The 23,181-nt window shown below is 40.6% G+C and overlaps 1 protein-coding gene across 9 annotated transcripts in view; it reads left to right on the top strand.

Moving 5' to 3' along the window:
• Positions 1–7,085: 7,085 nt before the first annotated feature.
• Positions 7,086–23,181, top strand: part of mef2cb (myocyte enhancer factor 2cb) — a 71,527-nt gene continuing 55,431 nt past the window's right edge. For 7 of the 9 annotated variants that reach the window (XM_019275956.2, XM_019275952.2, XM_019275955.2 and 4 more), the window contains exons 1-2: positions 7,086–7,349; positions 15,274–15,405. The gene's annotated coding sequence lies outside the window, so the exon portion shown is untranslated. Of the gene's footprint in view, positions 7,350–15,273; positions 15,406–17,121; positions 17,722–23,181 lie in introns of those variants that run through there. The other 2 variants (XM_010740747.3, XM_019275954.2) reach the window with 2 other exon arrangements.

The raw sequence follows: 23,181 nt of genomic DNA on the forward strand, positions 1-23,181 counted from the left end.
TTGGAATAACTAGTCGACCTGTGTAATGCTTAACCACCGCTGGTAAGAGATTAGTGTTTCCTATTCCGACACTTTTTCCTGCAAATTGACAACATGCTATTTTTCATCCTGAGCCTTGTTCTTCCAGAGAGCTTGCGTTTCTGCTTTGCTTTTATTGTATAAAGAAAGAAAGGAATACATGGTCATAAACAGACAGAAAACAACCATTAATACATCCAATAATGACAGCGAAAATCCAGCCGGATGTGACCATAATCCACCAGCAGTGCCAGGGCATATGGAAGATCCAGAGACATGCCTCTCCATCTTGGTGGATCCATCTGTCAGTCTTTGGCGGTGCTTTGCTGCTTTCTCTGGCACATTTGACAGCCCCACGCCTCAGCTAGATTAGAAAATTATACAAATGTAAGGGTGGAAAGGTGTAATTGAAGATGGCAAAAGGGCTGATTGGGAGACATTTAAATGATTATTCTCCAGTGTTCAACATGGAGGGCGTGTGGCACAGGCCACCAAGAGAAACACTTTGAAATGATTACTGCTCCTGACAGGTAGATGACAAGTCTCGCTATCTCTTTCTTTCTGCGAACCTATGCATACAGTGTTGCATGCATATGAAGTGCTCGCTGTGTATGGGTTTGTGCGCGCTGTATAAACATCTATGTGTGTCTGTGTGTTTATCAGTATGTGCGGATGCGCGTGTGATATGGCTGGCAGGCATGCATATATAAGCCCTGCGGAGTTCCTTACTCAGAGCCGCCACAAAGCAGAGAGGATTTACATCAGACAGATTACAGCACTGCCACCATGACAGCATCTAATGGAAGAAACAAGACACCTTTTAATGAAGACGCTAATTTAAGAAATATCGCACTGTGCTCTGAAATATAAATTGGAAATATAAATATGAATCAGACAAAGATGCAATATTGGAGAGACTGCATGGCCTGACACAGGGATGACCCGTCTAATTCAGTTGTATTCAAATCTAGATTGCATCTAACAGTGTCCTTGTATTTTTCTTTCAGATTGTTACTTTTAAAAAAAAAACCAAACAAGCAGTACATACAATACAATATTATATAATAGATATATTGCCTGACCAAAGTTTAGTCATAATGAATTGAAGTACTACTAAAATTAATTGAATCATCTCCAACATTTATAATAGAGTTCATATAATCTGTGTGTGTGTGTGAAGGTCCTAATGTGGATGTATTCTGTACATGAAGATAAAACATCCAGTATATCCCCTCGTTGGATTCTGTTGTTTCTATAGGTGGGGTTCTTTGGTGCAGAACATTTGGACAATGACTTTCTTGAAATCCTGTCTGTGTTTCTTAACCAAGTTACGACTTCCACTCCATTGCATGCGTGGCAGTCATACAGAATATGCCACAATGAAACAACTGACATATCACTTTTTCCCCTGACATAGTCAGAAGTTTTCTATCTATGTGGTCTGACTCAGAGTTGTGTTCTGTCATGTTAAATGCAGTTGACAGAAGAGCCAGGCAACACCCTAAACCTCTGGCCGGAGACTTTGTTTTCCCTGGGCACCAAAGCACTGTACTCCCTCAGGCTTTGGTCTGCTGTGAGCTGCAGCCTCTGGCTGTTTCACCACACTCTCTCATGTCATACATTTGACATAAGCGAGTGTTATACTCGTTTGTCATCCTAATCTCAAAGGGTGCAGCGAAGTAGGAATATACCTCAGCCATCTTATAATTTTACCCAGATATCACTGCACTCACTACAAATACTGACAATAGCTTCTTGAACTTTACATTACTGGAAATACTGCTGCAAGGTGTGTGCGAGAATAGAAATTTTTATTATCTCATTCTGACTTATTGACAATGGCCCAATGGAACATTTGGAAATTACATCTGGATATTACAAAAACGAACAAAACCTTACCATGGCCGTGGAGCTGTGCTGTACCCAACCTACCAGGACATTTCTGTCAGTCACACATCATACATGTAGACAGATATATTTAGAAACCCCAAATTTCAGAAATTATTTTCATACTGAAATGCATTTTTAAAAAAACAAAAAGTTTTTGAATTAGCACCAAGAGACCTGGGGTCAACTGAAACTGTCTCTCATCTGAAACCAGACTACATAAAACTTAAGTTGAAACAAACCCACAAAATCCTCTGAAATTTGAGCTGTGAGATCAGCTAATAAAAGCGTCAATATATCCAAATAAATAAACCGTAGCTGCTGATGGTGATAAATGAATCTGATGTTGGCGGTTTACTGACTGAACTCATACTTAAGAGGGATTGAAAATGAGCTATCAAAGTGTTATATCACAACACTGAAATAACAAGTTGGAAAAGCTGAAAGACTGTGAATTTTCTGCTAGGTGTTTAATAAGAAGGAGTGAAGGGGGTAAATGATTTCCCCTTAAAGGATGCCAATAACCCATGTGATGTGATGCACACACCGACATCAATAGTTTCTCCTCACTCTCAGCGCTCAGAAATGTTGATTCAGTATATAACATTCGTCTTTTTTTCAGAACTGAACGTTTCCAAAAAAAATGATTAAATTTTTTCCAAATCGTAAAAAAAATTCAGTGACTTCTGCAGATTTCTGTCAGCAAATGTAAAAACATAGGATGTTGTGCTCTCTGAAGCGTCTCTCCATTGTGTGAAGAACCGTAGTCTCTCATTACACGCGACTCCATATCCAACTTAACATGCATAAATCTAGATTCATTAAAGAGAAAGAGTTTTCCATTTAAGGTTTCTTTGTGTGGTCAGTAAAGAGGTTCACCATATGGACCAACCGTAATCACGTGACACGAAAGTACTGTGCAGACATAAAAGTAATATAATGTTAATGGTACACATGTGCGCTAATGCAAAGTCCACTAAGTAAATATACTTCTCAGACAGTGCTGCGTTATCTTACTTAGATTTTAAGAACCTTCAGTGTGTGTTTATATAGACATTGAATGATTTGTTGTACAAAGATCTTCTACATAGTTAAATGAACATGAGTATGTACATTAATGCTCTGATTTAAGCTAAGGATCAACTCCTTATGTGCTAGTTCTAAATATAGCCTAACATTGAGAAATACACTTATGGGCAATTTGGCATGCTTTCAAAGGAAGTGGGGGATCATGTAGTGTGTTAATATGGCATTATTGAATCCGGTACTGTATGTAGTTAAGTTGGGTTCAAATGGCATCACAAGTTCATCGTTGTCTCATTTCCTGTTGGCTTTCAAGTCAAAACATCTGCCTGCAGAGGCTTAGTCAGGGGTGAAAACACTCAAAGAGAAATATGAGGAGAAAGATGAGTTAAAGCATTAAGATTTAATTGAATGATGTGGTTGCGCTGTATCCGACGTCAGTGATTAAAACTTAAAGCGTGAATATTAATCAAGTGCTCATTCTTGATATTGTTGAGTTCGGTTCGATCGACTTATGAAAGCTTGTGAAATTTAGCTAATCAAGAAGTCATCCTGTGTTTTTGCCCTTTCTTACTCTTTTGCTAATATCTTTGACGTTTCCTCCTAAATTGGCAGATATGAGCTGACGTTTCAATTGGACCGACCGTCACTTTAAAGATAATGCCTTAGGCCGTAGTTTGAATCACGCTATGGTAAGAAAGAAGGACGAGAGAGGAGCTTTTGCTCCCACTTTACCAGTTCAGAAAACACCATGTATTTCTATACAGTACACAGTATATTGCCTGTGTATTACCTGTATTCGTTTTACAGTCATTCAATTATGAAATAATGCCAAAGGTGTGTGATTTATTTTCTAAATGTCTGATAGTAGTCATAAGACTCTCATGTATTTCCTGTACAACTGTCCTTTAGGAAAAATGTCAGTATGGACTTACAGAAGGAACAGTGTAGGATAAAGAGTTAGCCATGGCACCAGTCATAATCCACCCTTCAAAAGAGCCAGATGGGGAGGGTAAGGTTTCAGTCAAAATATTGTTTTTGGATTGAGGTGTGTACTCGCGGTCTCACTCTCGCGCTCTCTCAATCTCTCTATGTCCTTGTCTCTCTCGATCTTTCTCTCTTGTACTCTCTCAAGCTCTCTTTCAAAACCTCCTCCTGCTGTGTTTTATCAGATCCTGTCACAGGGGGCCTCTTATAAAACCAACAGAGCTCATCAGGATCGAGCTCCAGAGGACCGGTTCGGTCAACCCTCGTTAATCTACTGCGGTCCAGGTTGGGTTAAGGCCTCGCCTGGTATTTATCAAGCATATCAGATTTTGAGTGCTGATTTTAAAGTCAGCGCTTCAAAATCCTTTTCATCGAGAGTGATTTGTGATGAAAACGATGGTTAAAGGGACCTGAGCAGTGGTCCTAAATCAGCAGTCTTACCCTGAGACGCTTGATAAACATACAGCCCCTGGGTTTGTGTCTGGACTGGTGGGGCTGTGGGGCAGAAAGGTATGTGCTTAGTGGTGATTGTGCGCCGCGGCCTCCCCTCATTCTCCGAAGCCGAACACACACAGAGCGACCTTGTGTGGAGCAGAGGGCTGGGCAGACACGCTGAAGTCAGCTCACGCCATGCAGTGCACTGTTGGCAAAAAAAAAAGAAGAAAAAAAAGAAATGATCCTTCTGGATTACACGTACACAAATATTAACCAAAAAAACATCACAGTTTTCTGCTTTCTTATCATTTAAAATGAAAACTCAGAAGACTTACGCATGCAAGTGAGCCTCAATCATCAGCTCCAAGCCAGACTGTAAGGGTTGCCCCAGACTACTGTAGAGTTGTTATAAAAGCGCTCATAAATCCACCCAGAGTTACATAAACCTGTCAGTGGGTTCATTACAATAATTACTTTAATTTTCTGTTGATGATTTAATGATAAAGCAACAGAGAAAGAGAGAGAAAATAAAACAGAGTGAAAGGAGTTTTCAGAGGAGACGCCATGCCACGTTTCCTGTTGAGCGCCTGTCACCTCGCAGCTGACAGAACACTTTGTGTTTCACCACTGGCGTAGCCCACAGTGTTGTGAGCCACAGCACGGACACACAGCCTCACCCTCGCCCTAATATGCACTACAACACACATACGTGCACTAATAAGTGAATCCTATGCTTACATGTACACACGTATAAATATAGGCTACACAAAATCTTTACACCCAAACCAAACAGAGTGTATGTGGACTAGCGAGGTCCTTGTTTGATTAGGACAGGATGTTCTCATAAAATTTACTGACTGTACTGCAGCTATACTGGTTCTTGTGGTTGTCAGTGCGCCACAGACTGCCATGCTGCTTTCTGTTTTTCCTTTCTTGACCCTGTCGCACTCATAAAAAGACTTAAGTCCTCTGTCCCTCGACTACGTCCCTCCACAGCCCCATTAAAAGAGAGACAGAGCTAAAATGCCCCCTCACCAGGGCCCTGCTGGCAAAGGCAGCGTGTGCAGAGGAAGTCTTTAGCCAAAATACACAAGCCAATAAGCGAATGTAGCACAATGAGCAAATGGTCGTGTATTGTTCATGCTCTGTGGCATCAAAAGCATTAAGCTGGCTTTGTGGGCAAAGCAAAGATCATGTCACCGTATTAAAGTTACTTTGATCAATCCACTGAATCCCTCCCTCATCTAGGGATGTCATAATTAAATGAACTCCCACCAACATCCATCAACCATTCCCCCGCCCACCAGCCCCTCCTGAAAAGATCACTGAATTCCTGTCCATGAGGTCACCACAAATAGACTGCGCAGACACTGATCGTCCAAATATATAGGGGCACAGGTAGTCATGGTGACAGAAATCTTCCAAAATAAACAGATTAGTCGATTATCTGTGCCCAGAAACATGTAAACAATACAACCGGATCGATACAAAATATATTTGACTGTCAGAAGAGTGTGAATATCTATCATCAAGGGAACACCACTGTTTTATCTCTTCTCACTGTGGATTTCCTCTTTTGGATGTATTCTGGGAAAATACCAATCTATATTCTACTCATCTTTCCTTCGTGTAATCAATCTCCACATTAGCAAATTGGTTGATTTAAAGAGGGATATATAAAACACTAATTTGGGTATATCGTTCAGTGTCATTATCTACATTAGATTTTGGCATCAGGTGTAAGACCCTGACTGGAAAATACTTGATGAAAAACACAATTACCCCTGTGCCTCCCCCACGAACCTCTGCTAATGTGAAAACAGTCACAGAGGATATTACGGTTTAAGCTTGTTGATACTTACGTTGTACTGAATGTATCATTTAGAAAGAGAAATGGCTTACAGTCATGATGCCAACAGCTAAGGTAAACTCCAAACTTTTTTCTTGGATGCAGACGTATGATCTTTATCAGGTATTAATGAAAAAATGACATTTCCTGAGCATTGTGGTTCTTTTAAAAAAAAAAAACAAGACCGTAGGCGGATTTTAGTCATAGATATACTTAGTTAAATGAGTTTATAATTACCAAATTATAGGTGTATACCATTGCACCTGGTATTTTGACATTTGACAAGATGCTATCAATGCCGGCTAATCGCTTCCATTGGATAAGTTATTTATGATTCCCAAAGATTATACTGATGCCGGTTATGAAAAGAGTGACAGTGTTTGTTACAACAAGGTTTCTTTAATGTGTTTTGCAGCTGTGATACTCTAGGTCATCAAATGGAAAAAAAAATAATAATAATAAGCTTTCAAAATGAGCTCCGTCTCATGATATCTTTTCTGTCAGATTCTTACAGAAAGGTTAAGGAAACACAGCGAAAGTATGGATATTTATCTCCACCTGTAGCAACTTTCAAGAGACTAATGAGAAGAATGTTGCCTGTACAGTCGAGTTGCGGATGTGTGAAGGGGGGGAAAAAGGGGAGGAGGGGGGAGTCTTTTTTTTGCCACTGTGAAGATGGCAGCATTCTTCGGGGGGCAATAATCCAAGGCATATATGCCAGTGCTGACAAAGGTCTGGGGTGAGTGTGTGCGTGAAGGGGAGGAGGGGGCTCACTGATCCCTCAAAGGCTAAATTTACCCAGGAGTGATGGGAACAGGTGGATTCAGTTGGGACAGAGGGGTAGGGGTGGCGGTGGGGGGGTGGTGGTGGTTTGGAAAGAACCAGACCTGGTTTCAGTTCAGACAGCGATCGGGGGCTAACACACAACCCAAATCGGGGGTTTCTATTCAAAGCCAGCTGGTCTGGCTTTATCACATGCAGGACATTTATTTTAAGCAATTTGTCTGTATTTTTTTGTTGTCTTTTTGTCAACTATCTCTTTTATTTTCCTTTAATGTTTTATTTTTATTTTTTGTAACTATTTGATTGAGCTGGGCCTTAGCTGGTGCCGCAGGGTGTAACTTCCTGGGGAAGCAGAGAAACGGCACGGGTGAGTTTTCACAGTACACCTATTCCCTTCCTTTTTCCCTCTCCTCTGGATCTCGTTCTGCCAGTGGAAAACCTGTCTCCGTCAGGATTTTGAATCATACTCGGCGCAGTGGGTCGTGACATGTTTAACAGATTAAGCCGTAATTTTGATATTTGAGCTGCTCAGTTTCGACTGCTCTGAAATATATTTTGAAGTGCTCTTGCCTAATTGTTTCATTATAGCCTCGCAGGTTTTATGAATGACGTCTTTGTCATGTAGCCCAATACAAAAACGACTGTACCGCTATGAACAAGGCCAAAAGATGCACTTAATTGGTGTTTACTTTGAGTTTTTCCTGCTCAAAGTAGAAAGACACCAGAGACGCTTTAACACTGCTGAAGGAGGAGTCAGGTCCCAGCTGTTGCCAATCACCTCTGTGGAGAACTATAGCTGATTGAGGCTCCTGGAACTGTGTGTGTGTGTGTGTGTGTGTGTGTGTGTGTGTGTGTGTTTGAGTTTTAAAACTCTACATTTTTATTTCTCTAAGGCAAGACAAATGGTTTAAGCCACTAAAGTGGAACTTTATATTGTGTAGTTTCTCTGTTTCTAATTCTTCACAGTCAGTTTAGGTTACTGGTACTTTTAAGGGTAATTGCTTAGAACATCTCATTGCACAATCTGGAATTATCAGTGAGAGAAAAGAGCGTGGCCTTAACATGCTGTTTGCTTTAGAAATGACTCATTCCCTCGAGGTAGCTACCTAAGTGGCAAACACACACTTCAGTAGCAATATGTGTCACACAGTTCGGTGTTTAAGTAAGACATATTGGGCAAACTTTTCTAAAACGAAGGAGAAACTTTTGTCATATCAAATGAACAGAGAGCGGTTTATTCCTAACCGAATGGCTTCGCAGGAGACGGAGACAGAAGAATAGGTCTCTACTATAGGGCACGTGTCCCAAAACAACTAGATGGAATTTCATACTAAAGCAAAGGCTTTGTTTGATTGTAATGAGTGGTGGACGGCTGTTGGATGTTTTCCTTCAGCATTTTAACTGTAGCTCTTGGATGAAATAAGAGAAGTCATATTATTCCTGAATTTTATATCTTTGTATACCGAGTACATTTGATTTATTTTTTTTTGCGTCCCATATCTTTATTGTGCAATCTGCTGCCACAAGTACAATTAACAATAGTAATGAAGATCAAACTAACAAATCAAAAGAATATTCAGAGAGTGATATAAGTGGACATGTACTCGTGTCCCCTATTTCATACCTGGTGAGAGTTACTGTCCTCTTGCTATTAACCTAAAGAGGCAGGACGTGAGAAACTTTGACCCAGTTTACAGGAACCACTCGGTCCTCACTTATTAGCTTTTCTGCCCCTGAATTCCACGGCTTTGATGGTCAGCGGAGCTGAGGAAGCGCGTTGTTTTCCTTCTCTGTAGGGTGGCGAGCGCTCTTACGCAGTTGCCTCTCTGCCTTTGAAACTCTCCTCATCCTGTCATTTCACCTTCACACTCTGCTATTAGTTTCATTGTTGCTCTTCTTTATGCAGCATGAATAGTAAGAGAAAGTTTATCTTCTCTGCCGACAGCTGAAATGTGGACAAAGATGAAATACAAAGTTAGGATGGTTTCGTGTTTAATGTCATTCATAATACAAAAGCTGAAAAATCACAGAAATATATCAGAGGCAAAGAGATTTGTGGTTACTGCTTGTTTAGTTATTAGTGGAATATAATTTAATGGAATGGAGTTATGCTGTCTGAGGTTTCCACTGGTGCTTTTGTGTAAATTAATAGAAAGGTTAAGATACAGCACAGAAGTAATTTGCAAGAGCAGTAGTTAGTTTCCATGGTTATTTGGTGGGCACCACAGATCCAGATGCTCTTGAGTTACCCTAGACATGTTACTGTAGAAAGTGCATTTCATTTTTTAAAACAAATTATCACTGAACCGAGACCTATTACACACATGGAAGCAGTTTCAATTGCGATGGCTTGGAAAGTACAAGTATCTTTGTTCCACTGTAATGGCTTACAGTAACGGCATGGTAATTTTGTTCTTATTTCCCTCTTTATTCTCTCCTACTCTCTTTATTATTTCATTTTGGAAATTTTCCAGCAGTAGTCCGGCCTCCTGTATGAAAACTCTCTTTCCATCTACCCCCCTGAGCACTGTCGAGGCCAGAACACAGTATGACGCTCTGCCGTCACTATACAACGCCTGTGTGCCGGGGCCGCCTAAAATCTACAAAACACGAGTGCTGGCGCGAGGCAGCTCCTTTGATCTGCAGCTAATCTCAGTTGCCTGCCTCCCCTCTGATCGTGTCTGAATAAGAATGAGTCGGGGTGATCCTGGAGGCACAAAGAGCTTTAGACGCTGCCGCTCGTCTGCCGAGCTCCACCGTGTAACGCGGGCCTGCGCCCGATGGTCGCTAGGCCTCGCTATCACACATCAGAGCTGGGGATCCCTCATTTAGACGCACATTATATTCCGCTTGCTTTTCTTCACAGTGAGATGCTATCAGCTGCTTGTTGAGAGTGTGGGAGAAGTTGCATAGCCGTGCTGAGTGATCTTTAATTGTCAAGGGAGTTGGCTGAGGTCAACAGCTGCAGGAGGGACTTCTGCTGTGTAATGGTTACTATGGGAATTGGAAACTGTGATGACTGTAAGCTTTTGTGTTCTAGTTGAATGTATCACATTGGACCTGTCAGCCAAACACATTATCAGTAAATCTTGGAACTTATAAAACTGTCGTCTCGTGTTGTTAATGCGAATTCTTAAGAGATCTTTGTGTGATCTAAACTCTGATCTGAAATCACAGATCACGATATTTTACATCAACGTTAGAATTGTTGTGGCTGCTTTAGTCTGTCTTGCTTTAGTAGGGGAGGTTACACTATAAATGCCACCAAATGCATTGCCAATCCCCTCCAAAACAAACCACATTAGTGTTTTCTGATCCGTTTCCACAACAGTGAAGACATTGTTTGTCAGTGCCTCTCTAAATGCATGTTATATTCATATGACTGTTTTCTGAACTGCCACCATTATGGGAAAAATGTCTTTAGGTTTAGTCACAGAACTTACTTGGTTACGGTTAGGTGAAGATGGTGAATTTAAGAACTGTGGCTTCAGTTTAGGGAACTATCGTGGTTATGGTAAAAGGAAACCAATGTTGACAGTTATAGAAAATGGGAAACAAACAGTGGTCCCCCATGTGAGAGTCACATGCTGCATAACGTCCCGCTAATTCCACCTTTGCTCCTAAATGAGTAAGACTGTCAATTTGCACAGCCACAAGAGGTCCTTGTCAGGTAAACGGAGACATGGAGTCATGTTAGGCATTTAGACAAACAACCAATCATGTCATTTTTATGGTGAGTATAAATACGGAACTGTAAAACTGAGACTAATTTTGGCTTACATTGTGGCTTACTGTGTTTCAAATCATTTAAGCTTTCACGTGTCGATCGTGGATCTTACTCAAACTTGGGATCTATTGTATTTGTGCACATTTACCACTAATAATGTTTCAGACACAGCTTCTGCATCACTTCAGGAAACACCGGTGGGTACCCCTTGAACAGAGAGAGAGAAAGAGCGAAAGAGAGAAAAGTAACATTGGCATCTTTCCTTTATGGGCACAATTAGAGAAAGGGCAGCGGGAACAATGAAATAACTGTGCCTGCGTTGGAGCAGTTCATAGGGAATTACTTTTCCAACCATTTAAAAGGAGGAAAAATCATTAGCAGAAAGCGATTTTCTTCTTTCTTTTTTCCTCACATGAAGCAATCTAGTGGAGACAAAGAGAACTTTGAGCCCTTGATATACAGACAGAAAGTCTGGAAATGACACTCTCTACAATAGAAGACACGGGAAGAGGAGTGCAAGTGTCAGGGATTAAAATAAAAAAAGGAAGTCAATTAAATAATTCAAATGTTTGTTTGTGGGATAATGGTTACTGATATTTCATTTCTGTTCACATACCATGAATTTGCTTAAATGCTTAGATAATTCCTCTAAATGAAAATAGTATTAGGCTATTCAACAAATTAAAAGCACTGTACTGTAGGGTTAAAATAAAAACACAAACACTAGTTAAACATTATTTTGGTGAGACCCTCCAGCTAACCCATGCAGTTTATACTGAGAAGGATGCAGAGCTCCCCTGCAGGCAGCACATTTAATTACACAGCAGTGTCAGAATGTACCTCTATGGGCAAAATGTGTTTCCCATATGTAGCAGGTGGCGCACTGATGGCACCTGTCATGTATACCTTTACAACATACATGACATTAAACATGTCGATTGTAAACTCAGGAAGCAGTCTCGACAGTCTCATCAAGTTAATTAATCTACAGATATCTAATCAAATAATATATCTAGTCAACAGCTGCTCTTTGGATTCTAAATATCTAAATGTTATTTATTTATTATTCTTCATTAAATTCACGAGGTGGCATAGTCTGCTCTTTGAATTAAACTAGATTCATATAGAAGACTAATAAAACTTTAATAAGTGGCACAGCCTCTTTTAGCTTAATAAGTGTGTATGCGTGCGTGTGTGTGTGTGTGTGTGTGTCCGTATCTACGTGTACATGATAGTAGAACAAAGTGAAGAAGCAACAGGTCTGATGAACAGCTCCCCAGCGGCTCTGTGTCTCAGCTAGTCAGCACAGTCACAGGACCATGGGGCTTTTCCTATGATGTAACTGGAGCATCGGGCAGAACAAAGGGAGAGCTTGTTGTTCAGCTTGTGCCTCATCCATAATGCATAAAAGGTGTACAGACAGAAAACTGTTGGTTAAACACGACACATGCAAATCACCAGTGTCGTCTCTCGTTTGACACTGCTCTGCAAGGGGTCGTTATGTGGCCATTACCGTTTCAGAGGCCTTCTGGCTTTGTTATTATTACATTCAAGTCTGTTTTGTATGGTCTGATCCAACAGGGTCCTGTTCGGAAACTGTACTGTAAGGACAAGGAAATGTATGAAATGGTACAGTGGATTTCATGCTGGCCAGACAAAGTTAATGGCCAAACCACACAGAGAAACTGCGTTATTGAAAATAAGGCTCTGTATGGTTTCACTGAAAAATGAGTCATACCATTATGGAACACAGCAGCTAATGATAAGTAGACATAAGTTCTTTCTTTTTTTTTTTTTTTTAATTCAATTCTTTCTTTTTTTCTCTCTCTTACTTATAAAACCAAACCTATAAATCACTGAGGTGGCTTTGGGTTTACGAGCTGTCAAATCATTTAATGTCCAAGTCAAAAATATGTTTATTGTTGAGAGATTCCTTTAGTATTTAACAGAAAAGCAGATAAATCAATGAAATGACTACTAGCAGAAACATGTTTACATATAACGTGTATATTTTTATCAATATACATTATTATATATTTACAGTTTGCAAAGACGCCAGTTTATATGACTCAGAAATAGTTTAAACAGACTGCTTTCTTTCAGTTGTACAATCATCAAGGTAATATTGCAGCAATCTAAATTTAGGAGGAGGAATGTCACCTTTATATTACAAAAAACTAATTTGAGTGTACAAATAAATACTTCGCCAGAATCATGAATTTCTTTGTTTTATGTATTTTGTAATATGAGGACATATGATTTCAGTTAATTAAAAGTGATTTTCTCACCTTTGCTCCCCTAATTATACTGTACAGTGGTACAATTCCTGCGACTGTAATTACTGATGATATTGCCCTCTGAGTTTCATTATAAACCTTATTAATAGGGAGCTCCAAATCATGTGTAATATATCGCTTTGGATAACTTACACAAAGACCAAGCGCAGAGCGGCAGGGAAATGTCTCTCATCTCTCCTGCAAAGTGTGAGATGACTTCTCAAGTAGGTATGTGTTTCCTGAGCGTGGAATCCAGACGTTCAAGTTGTATAGCTCCTGTATGAAATGACTGAACATAAGATTTTAATGTTTAAATGTGTTCTATTTTTAAAAAATATATAAAAATGGGTATATGATATGTCGTATAAACAACATACATGGCACTTACACCTTCAGATTACACATTAATATGATTTATCAGGCTGGCCTTATATGTCATATATGACAGTTTATAAATATATCAATCAATATATTTGTATATAATTTCTTCATTTACTTCTTAGTTCATTTATTTAATTAAAAGGCTAAATATGTGGAGCAGAACTTAATGATATGTGATGGTGTAGATACTTTTTCAGAGGTGTTTGCATCCTGTCAACATTTCACAAATCAATATATATATATTCATAATAGATGTTTGTGAGATATGAGTATTGGGCGGCCCCTCAAACACAGATATCTTCCTTTAAGTTTAGCCTTAAGACGGACACACACACAAAGACACACTAATGTGCAGGAGTAAGATCTATAGATCCCCAGCTGAGCCTGTGAGTTAAACTGGCCTGCAGGTCTTTCTGAACCCCCCATGGGGAGTTTGGGCGTCACATCATGTAGCATCAATCCAGTGTCAAAACAGCAAATGTCTCTCCAATTCATTAGGGAAGGAAACACAGGAAGGATGACTGAAAGCAGTAAATACCAAAATAAAGCTAGAAGCATCCTCAGACAAAATCTGACATACAACAAATGTGTCTCGTAGTGCTTCCGCAATAGCTGGCTAATTCTCAGGAGCAGCGAGGCAGAGTGCTTGACAACATCATCTACTGTGACAGGCAGATTGTGTTTTCACGTGAGCATGATCGACAACAGATTGCAGCGAGCCCGGGCTGTTCCTGTTTGCCCTGGAAATGTGTTTGTGTTTATCTTTTGCTTGAGAGAGGCATTCCTTTCTTTCCCCCTCCGTTACAAAAAAAAAAACACACACACACACACATACACACACACACAAAAAAACAAAAACAAAAAAAAACCACACATTTTCAGGCGAGCTGTTCTGCATGTGTGTGTGTGTGTGACACATGCTCTGAAGTGACTGCCAGGAGAGGCTTAAGAAACAATCCAAGCAAGATCAATATCAGCAAACCGCACTTATGTGTTTGACTTAACATGCAGTCGCAGTTTCCCCTCCTCTCTTTTTATGCACGCCTGATGCCAAACCTCACGAAATTGCATTTACCCAAAAGCCTAAAGTGTGTGTATACACACTGTGACATATTTGAAATTACATAATTGTTTTGGCAAACTGTTGATTTTTCTCCACCAGGCTTTGATGAGACTGTCAACCCGCACTTGACACACACACACACACACACACGTCAAAACACAAGTTCAGGATTGCATGTCCTAAGAGAGGAGGGAGGGACAATGGCTAATGAGTTGAGCAAGGAAACTTTCAGATAGCAATAATCTAGTTTGTTGTCATTAAGGCAAATTAGCTCAAGATAACACAACCTACAATATTTAACCTACACGCTCGGTGTTCTTACACACTCTTATTGTGTACCTTACTAAATTTACCAGCTGTACGAGGCATAATGTGACAAACTCCGAACGACATAATTCAATGTAACAATAATCTGCCTATAATGCTTTGAGCTGTTTCAACCATATTCAGATTCAGAAGACTCCCACTTGGTAATCTCAAGAGAAAAATATACAGTGGGTCTTCCCTACTTTGCATTAAATGTGTGAGGCTTCACTATAAGTTTATCCCTGTAGACAAGTCAGACAGTCATTTATGAATATGCATAAGCCAGTGTTTTCCTCGTTTAATGATTTTTCACCATTCAAATATATTCAATCCACCTCCCCCTCCGTTTATTTCTCTCTTTTTTTCATATAACCATTAAACACATGTGCGCACACACACACATACACACACGCATACACATGTTAACATGGATCCTGCTCTCTATGTGCAGGGTGCATGCAAACAATTACCATTTTTCTGGCAGGTTCACTCTCTCTTCTCCCTCCTCACACCCTCCCTATGTTGCCTCTCCTCCCAGGTGCCAACCAAAGACAACCTCAAGCATTGTGAACACTGAAAGGACCTCTCCAATGAATCGCTGACAGCAGCATAGAAAAAGCTACGAGACTGAGGGGCACGCGAGGCGGCAGACGAAGGAACATTGAACGTGGTACGTACGATCACGCAGGCGCCCATAGGTGTCCATATGTCAGTGACATACTTAATACAATTGCTAGTAGCTTACGCTCAGAGGTCTGAAAGAAGGAAATTGTATCTGTTAAGGGTGTCAAATCTGTATCTTTCATACATGCTGATATGTGATGCCATTGATATCTGCCATGTTGCATTTATGAACCCAGTGTGTCTAACAGACTACACCCTATTGATTATTATGGAGGTCTCGAAGGCCAGAGGAAACGCTATTAAAGATTAAAGGGTCAGGTGATGTGAAGGTGGTATCCCGAGTCATCAGATACCAGTGGCTTCAGTTACACACTGTAATGTCCGCCCGTCAAGAAGATTAGCCAGCTTGATTTATTTATTAACTGATTTCATGTCCCGCCATTTCCTACCCTGACTGACTGCCTGGGTGGGTGGCTGGCTGCATACATGGCTTATGCTTCACAGGTGAACTTCAAAGGAAGGGAAAGATTAGGGTGCCGCTGGGTGTCCACTTACACTTCACGCACTCGGTTGTGACAGGCGTGTACTGCAAAGCCATGCTCATGGGGGATGTTTGTCTGCATTTAGACCAGAAAGTTTATGACAAACATTTTTCTGTAAAATGAGCGGATTTCCTGACACGGAAAATTTATGGGGCTTTAATTTTTTCTTTAATATGGAAATGGTTAAGATCATGAACTGTATGCAAAACTTTGGCCATCCAAAAATATTGCTAACAGACTTCAAACACCAGTAGTCAAAACCTAGGATTATATATTTTCTCTTTTTTCTGAGGCTGGATTAATGACAAACTCAAGAGTGAGACCTGATGGTGCATTAGAGTATAACAGGCTACATTCAAGACAAGCCATTAAAAGCCTTTAAACTGATACAGCACCCATATAATGTGAGCATAATAGAAGCACAGTATTACAAGGCCTATCTGGGATACATCTCTGTACAGAAAGCCATTGCGCTGCCTGTCTGCGTGCTTATCTGAAGTGGCAAACTTGCTGTTCTAATTGTTATCTTCACACTAATAGAGTGGATGTTTTGAAATCATTTTGGTTGGATGGATAAAGGCTTGGTAATTCCCCCATGCTTACTGTCTGTGTCAGGGCTTATCTGCAGGAGATAGCTGGGGTCCTGGAGAATGATTGGCGGTGTGTGCAGGAGGCGGAAAGTTTGTAGTGACTCAGAATGGAGGCAGCATTCATGTTGGCTCACTGAACAAGAGCCGACTTTTTATTTTCATATAATAATTCTTAAAATCTGTTTTTCCTTCACATAAAAGGTCATGCATTTTGTCTTTAAAGCTTTTTTTTCCCTAAATGTTTCTAATAACAAGTGAAACTATTTCAGGAAATTTGCTGTATGTCCCTAACCTGAAAGTTTTAGCATATTTCCCATTTAATCTGACATGCATGAAGTCTGCCCCAACAAAAACATCAACTCAGATCTAGCTGTTTAAAGTCTGCTGCATATGCTTAATGTTCTCTCAGTTGGTTCATTAGTTAAAGCACACATTCCCCCATCATGTTCCTCTAGTGGTCCTCTCTGAGCAGTTAATTGCGCGTCCACTCTATCGGGGCTGTGCGCGATAATAAAGCATTAAGAGCCGTGCCTCTTTCATTAAAGTAGAGTTGGGAAATGTGAGCCCGCCCCCTTTTTCTTTTTTTTTTCAGGAGTCCAAAAAAAAAAAAAAAAAAGAGGAAAAAAAAAATCGATTATTTCTCCTCGCACTGGGAGAGAGGAGGAGAGGGTTTGGGGAAAGACTCGGTCAGGATTTGTGGGGAAGGAACAGAAACAAGCCTCTCTAACCATCACCATCAAGACGTCCAAGCAAAGCAGCATATTACCGGCACCACCTCCAAACATCGCCGCTTTACAAACACCGCTCCACCGGGTCCCTCTGCGCTCACCGGCACCTCGCAGCGAGACCAGGCGAAGCGTCCTCGCCGCCTCCTGAGCAGACACTGTCCGATCAGAGAGAGAGAGAGAGAGAGAGGGAGGGAGAGAGAGAGGGAGGGAGGGAGATAGAGGAAGATAGAGAGAGAAAGAGGGGGAGAGAGAGAGAGAGAGTAGTTTTCTCTGACATTATAGAGACTCCTACCACGTACTGTAGGTTACTTTTTTTTTTCCTCCCGGCGACGTCCTCTGCTAAGTTGCGCTCCTGGATTTTAAGTGCGTCTTGGCGAAGTCCGTCACCATCAAGCGAGCGGCTTCAACCTTTCCTTGTCAATCGGCCGGACCAAACAACCGGCGGACCCGCTTGTTGTATCTTTCACTTAAACCCGGACAACAAGATTTCATGCGAAATAAAGTAAGTACCGCGCACACGCCACTTGCCACTCACTCGCAAAACATCCACAAAGACGCGCCGCATCATATGATCTTTATTTTTTTAATCTTCCAGATTGGAAACTTAAAGGGGCTCTATTTTTCACATGCGCGCTGCCTCCTCAACAAAGTACAGTAACTGCGTGTATTGATTTGTTGTGACCCTGATCGACTTATGCCGGTGACAACTATGTCATATAATTACAGGCTGACATCAAATAGCCTGTTTATGGTCTATTAGGAGAGTCAAGGTCTGTCTCGTGTTTTAGGCAGTGTTACAGTTTGTGTCGACCTTGTGTGTGTGTGTGTGTAGCTTTCTCGTGTCCACATGCAGGCGCACAGCTCCAAAGCCACTAGCTACTGAATAGGCTGCCCTCCTTTAATAAAACATAATACAGTGTGTCCTGCGCAATGGGATGGCACAGGAAAAGTTACACTATTAGTTTAAAAAAATGTTGACTTTAATAGTCCTGAAGTAGACAGTTTTTTTTTGCCTCCCCTCAAACAATATGACGAGAAACTTAAAAAAAAACCTCAAAGACAAAGAGGGGAAAATGCATGCAGTTCAGAAGTTTTTAAATTTCACATAATTTGCTAAATTAAAGCATCAGAATGTAGGAAAACTCACCACACATAATATTCAGCCTCACTTTGAGGATATGTAATTCTTTATGAATTGTTGAAGCAGTCTAACTGAGGTGAGGTGGTAAATCAGGATAACCTGTACATAACTTTAATAAATATATGAAAGAAGAACTAAATGATGTCCACGTTCATATTTTCCACATGATAAAACAGCAGATAACAGTTTGAATTGTCTGGATGTCATTTCATGCAGACCACAGTGATAACACCACTGCAAATCAGTGTTTTTTTAGAGACGCTTTGGCGTGTTCAGCCTGAATTATAATTTGTTTTTCCCGTGACTTTGTGATTGTGAGACTGTTTTGACTTTCAGTGCAGCGAGTGACATATTTATAAAAGTGAGTTTAGATTAGTCTGTGGCTCTATTGAACCTGTTGCAGTGAGAGGATTAAGAATGACACCATAATTAACCTGTGGCAACTTTCACAGGTTGCAGTTTTTTCGAAATAAAATTCGATTGATTTATTTTGCACTCAAAGTGTGGATACGAGGCCCACTGAGCTGAGGATGGTTATAAAATGAAAAATGACTACAGCACACTTCATTTTAATTTAGACCGATTGTGGCACTGACTGGGCTGTGTGCATTTAACTCCTGCTCCTTATTATGAGCACAGACGTACATGTGTATTCTCACATTCTTGTGAATTTGTTACAGAGATAAAGTTTTATACAATTTTTGATCGTCGAAATAAATACTGTCCATTTAAAAAAGTTTTTAAGAAATGCTATAAATGTAGAGATGGCTACAGTTTCTCAAAATGAATACAACCAATATGATATTCACAGCACATTTTAACATCTATATGCACTATTAAAATTGAAATACTGTTTATTAGGGAGCACTTTGGAAAAGTAACATTTTTAAGTGATAAAGTGTTGCGGTCTAAGACAGCATATCAACCTAATTTGTGGCTCTGTGAAAAGCGTACAACACACACTCATTCATTTACTGCTTGATTACCTTTCACAATTAATTCAATTTACAATATAAAAAGATACATCCTATATAAATGCAACATTTAAGATACTTTATTAAATTTTAAGAGCAGGTGGTGTCGCAATACTTTTCGTAATCCTTTATGCGGTTTTATATGAGTTGTTTACTCGTGATAAAATATCTTAAAGTGTATTAATCTATAAAAAGATTTTACACATGGCCTTCCCTCTTCTGCCTATCGTCAATGAAGTTGTTCTGTGTGGCCTGTCTGGCCTGTTGCTCTCTTGGGATTTAGCGTTAGGTTAATCCGCTCAGAGGAAGGTGAGCGCTCGCATGTGGACCCACGATTACACACAGAGGACTCTGTCAGCCAAGCTCTGTAATCTCAGAGACCCTGTACAAACACACACACACACATGCACACGCACGCACGTACGCAGTCGCACTCAAACGCACACACACACACACACACAAATGCTTCGACAAAAGCATGGTCTGCCTCCTCTTTCTCGCTGTCTTTTTGTTACGTTCACACACACATGCACACACACACACACACACACACTGACACCCACACTATCTGGCCTGCGCTGCTTTTGTTTCTCTTATTCTCTTAAGACCTCTCCCTCTTGACAAATCATTTGGGATTTTGGGCACTGATTCACAAAACCAACAGTGACAACACACTCTTACCCTCCTCACAGAGAGGGATTAGAAGGTCACGTGTCCCGGTGATTGGCCAGGGCATTGAGCCGATTGTCAGGGCACTTTGCTGTACACCAGGGGCTCAGTAAAGCTTTAGTTAAGTGAAGGGAAGGGACACATTGTGTGCCATGATCAGGGTTTTGCCATGTGTTTTAAAAAGTGCTCAGACAAAATCAACATACGATGGCCTATTGCTTATATCTTAATCATGCGTGTCTGATATAATGGCCGTTATGTGTGTGAGTGCTTATCTGAGTGCTGTAAAATATGTGCTTTAAGCTTGCCTCGTTTTAAAGAAGGGAGTAAAGTACACCACTGTGTTTAATACTGTACAAAAGGCACGTTTCAAGATCCCCTCCTGGAAAACCAGATCTATGAAAACATTATTCTTAATGGAAACATCAGAAGCATTTATGTTTAAGCAAATAATTTAATGGCCCGTTTTGCTATGCTTTAAAGTTTTTTTTTTTTTTTTCAAATATTTTGGAAGGGGTTTGCGGAGTTTGCTCAGTTAAACATCAGTAAAACTCTCATTTGCAGATTGCAGGTTGGCAAGATGTGCAGGTAGATATTGAAGTACTGTAATTGGACTTCATGCCCTTTGGCTCAAACGAGAAGGTAATATAAGAGTCAATTGTAGAGAATCATATTTACCTCATATATAAGGAGCATATAATATCCTAAACCGTCAAGAGACATCCCTGTATATCCTGTAAAGTAATGCAGTGTATTTCGGGGTTTCGCACTTTAACTTAAATACAAGTGAACACCCTAAACACCTCTCTTTTTAGTCAATTTATCTGACACAAATAATGTGTAAATGTTCATCCATTTGCTTAGAATAACTTTTTTTCTTAGCTGCGCATAAGCAGATGAAAACACTTAACTTTAATAATAACTCAAGGGCTTGTTGTATTCCTGTTTATTGCACAAGGCAGGTGTTCCCTCGTTTGCTACATGGGAGGAAAAGTCTTTTTTTCGTTTTCATACATTTTTTATAGTACTAATGAAACGCGCAGGGCCCAACCTCACCATGTGTTTTTTACTCATTCTGAACAGATCTCCCTTTCATTGTCCTAACTGTTGTACATGTTAGAGATGTTTACCCCAGTGTTTCTTTGCCTTAGGAGCTCTGTCTGTATATCTTCATAAGAGCTGCAATTACTCATAAAAACTTTAAAAATAATAATAATAATCTAAAGTAAATAACACAGTCCTTGGAAGGTTTATGGTGGGATCGAATGCATATATTTGAATATGTCCTGGTTTTTGCATAATGATGCAAAGTCTTCTTCTGTCTCTATCTAGTAATTAGCGGTGACGTTCAGCAACTTTCTCTGTATGCTGTAAGTGGATGGGGGTGTGTGGGGTTTGTTCACTGGGGTGTTAAAGATCACAGAGGAATATATAAGCCTTTGATGTTTAATTGTATTGTAAAACACACTTTAGAATATTTCTGCATAAAGTAGACTTCTGGCTGTGCTGTGCTTTGTGTTTGCTGTTTCTTTGTGTGTTTGTCTGTCAGTATGTGCTGTGCGTCTGGGAGGTGTGCGTGCGTGCGCGCGTTCAAGTTTGTGGCATGTCTCTGTTTGCGCGTCGGATTGTTTGAGCTTTTGTGTTTTGTTTTTTTTTTGTCTGAGTTTTTGTGAGGTTGTTGCTGGTGTATATTCAAATGAAAATGCGTGTATTTCTTTTTCTCCTTTATTCTCACGCTGGAGAGGGTTGGATTTGATGTCTTGGATGATGGAGCAGTCTGGAAAACAGTGTCAGTGTGAGTGCTGAAAAGACAAACTGAGAAGACAGATGCACAGAAAGACAGAGAACACACAGAGAAGGGAAAACGTAGATCGAAATCTATTTGAGCTGAAGGCGACTTGAGAGCAGAGCGACAGAATATCTATCCACTGATCAGGTATTCTTCATTTAGGAGTGATGCTTTCGTGATGTCATGCTTAACACACTGATCTAGATGAACAGGATGTCCTGCCTTCTTCTTCCTGTTTCCTGTTTCCTGTTGCCTGTAGGTCATTATGGCAGCAGCTGCCTGCTGGGTGGTCTGTGCTGAGCAGTGCTGACCACACAATCATATCGTCAGCTGCAGCCCACCTAAAGAGACACCCAAAACACCTCGCCATACTTGAGGCCTGCTCCCTGAAATATTTGGACAGGGAAAGAGTCCTGGGAGGAGGGAAGGCTGGAGGAGTGCAGGGAGCAGAGGACTTTGAATGATAAGACATAAGAGAAACATTTAGAGTAGAACAGAGGTTGGATTTCTTTGTCTAAACATCGGATGGTTCAGATCGGGCTGAATGCCTCAGCGTTTAGACTTAAAGGTTAAAATGAGAGTTAACACATTTACAAATGATTTCATTAACTTCCACATCAGACTTTAGTTGCCTTCCTGTGAGATTTAAATTTTTTTATTCAGGATCAAGGCAGCCTAGTCTGTAATACTCCATACAGTGCGCTCTTAACATGCTTTGCGGTAAATCCAGAATTAACCGGGAATCCTTTCGAGTGAGTTTTTGGGGTTAGTTTGAGGGGAAAAGTGTTTGCTTGTCCATGAGCATAAATCTAGCAACAGAAGGCATGTTCCATCATAAAACACACTGCCTGACCTGTGAACGGCGAGGGGGCAACTTTTTACCCCTTAATATGTTTTCAGAGAGAGACCCCCCGCCCCTTCATCATCTGTGTGGCACACATTTGGACTGCACCCAATGCCAAAAAAAAACAAAAAAAAAAGAGGTGTGGAGAAGCGAGGAGAGTGAGCAAAAAAAAAAAAAATGTAGAAATGTTTTCCAGTGGCTGTAATTTATCTTTGTCACGAATGCAACATAGCCGAGTCATTCTGCAACATAGTCCGGTGAGACGCACAGAGGTAGCTCTGTGCCTTGGCCTCACACAAGCTCACATCCATCTGAAACCCCTGCTCACTCGGCTGCCACAATCTGCGCCGTTGCCGCCGCCGCCACCACCACCGCCACCACCTCCTCCTCCACCGCTCCCCATCCACGCTGCTGCTGAGCTTCACACTGCTATCGCGTATTTTTAGCAGATCTTGTGTTCACTCTGGATTCAGAGGAATAAAAGTCCTGAATTTTGTGGCTTTTGTGTGATGTTGCTTTTGTAAAAAAAAAAAAAAAAAAAAAAA

Source organism: Larimichthys crocea, chromosome III (assembly GCF_000972845.2).
Source record: "Larimichthys crocea isolate SSNF chromosome III, L_crocea_2.0, whole genome shotgun sequence".
Lineage (NCBI taxonomy): Eukaryota > Metazoa > Chordata > Actinopteri > Sciaenidae > Larimichthys > Larimichthys crocea.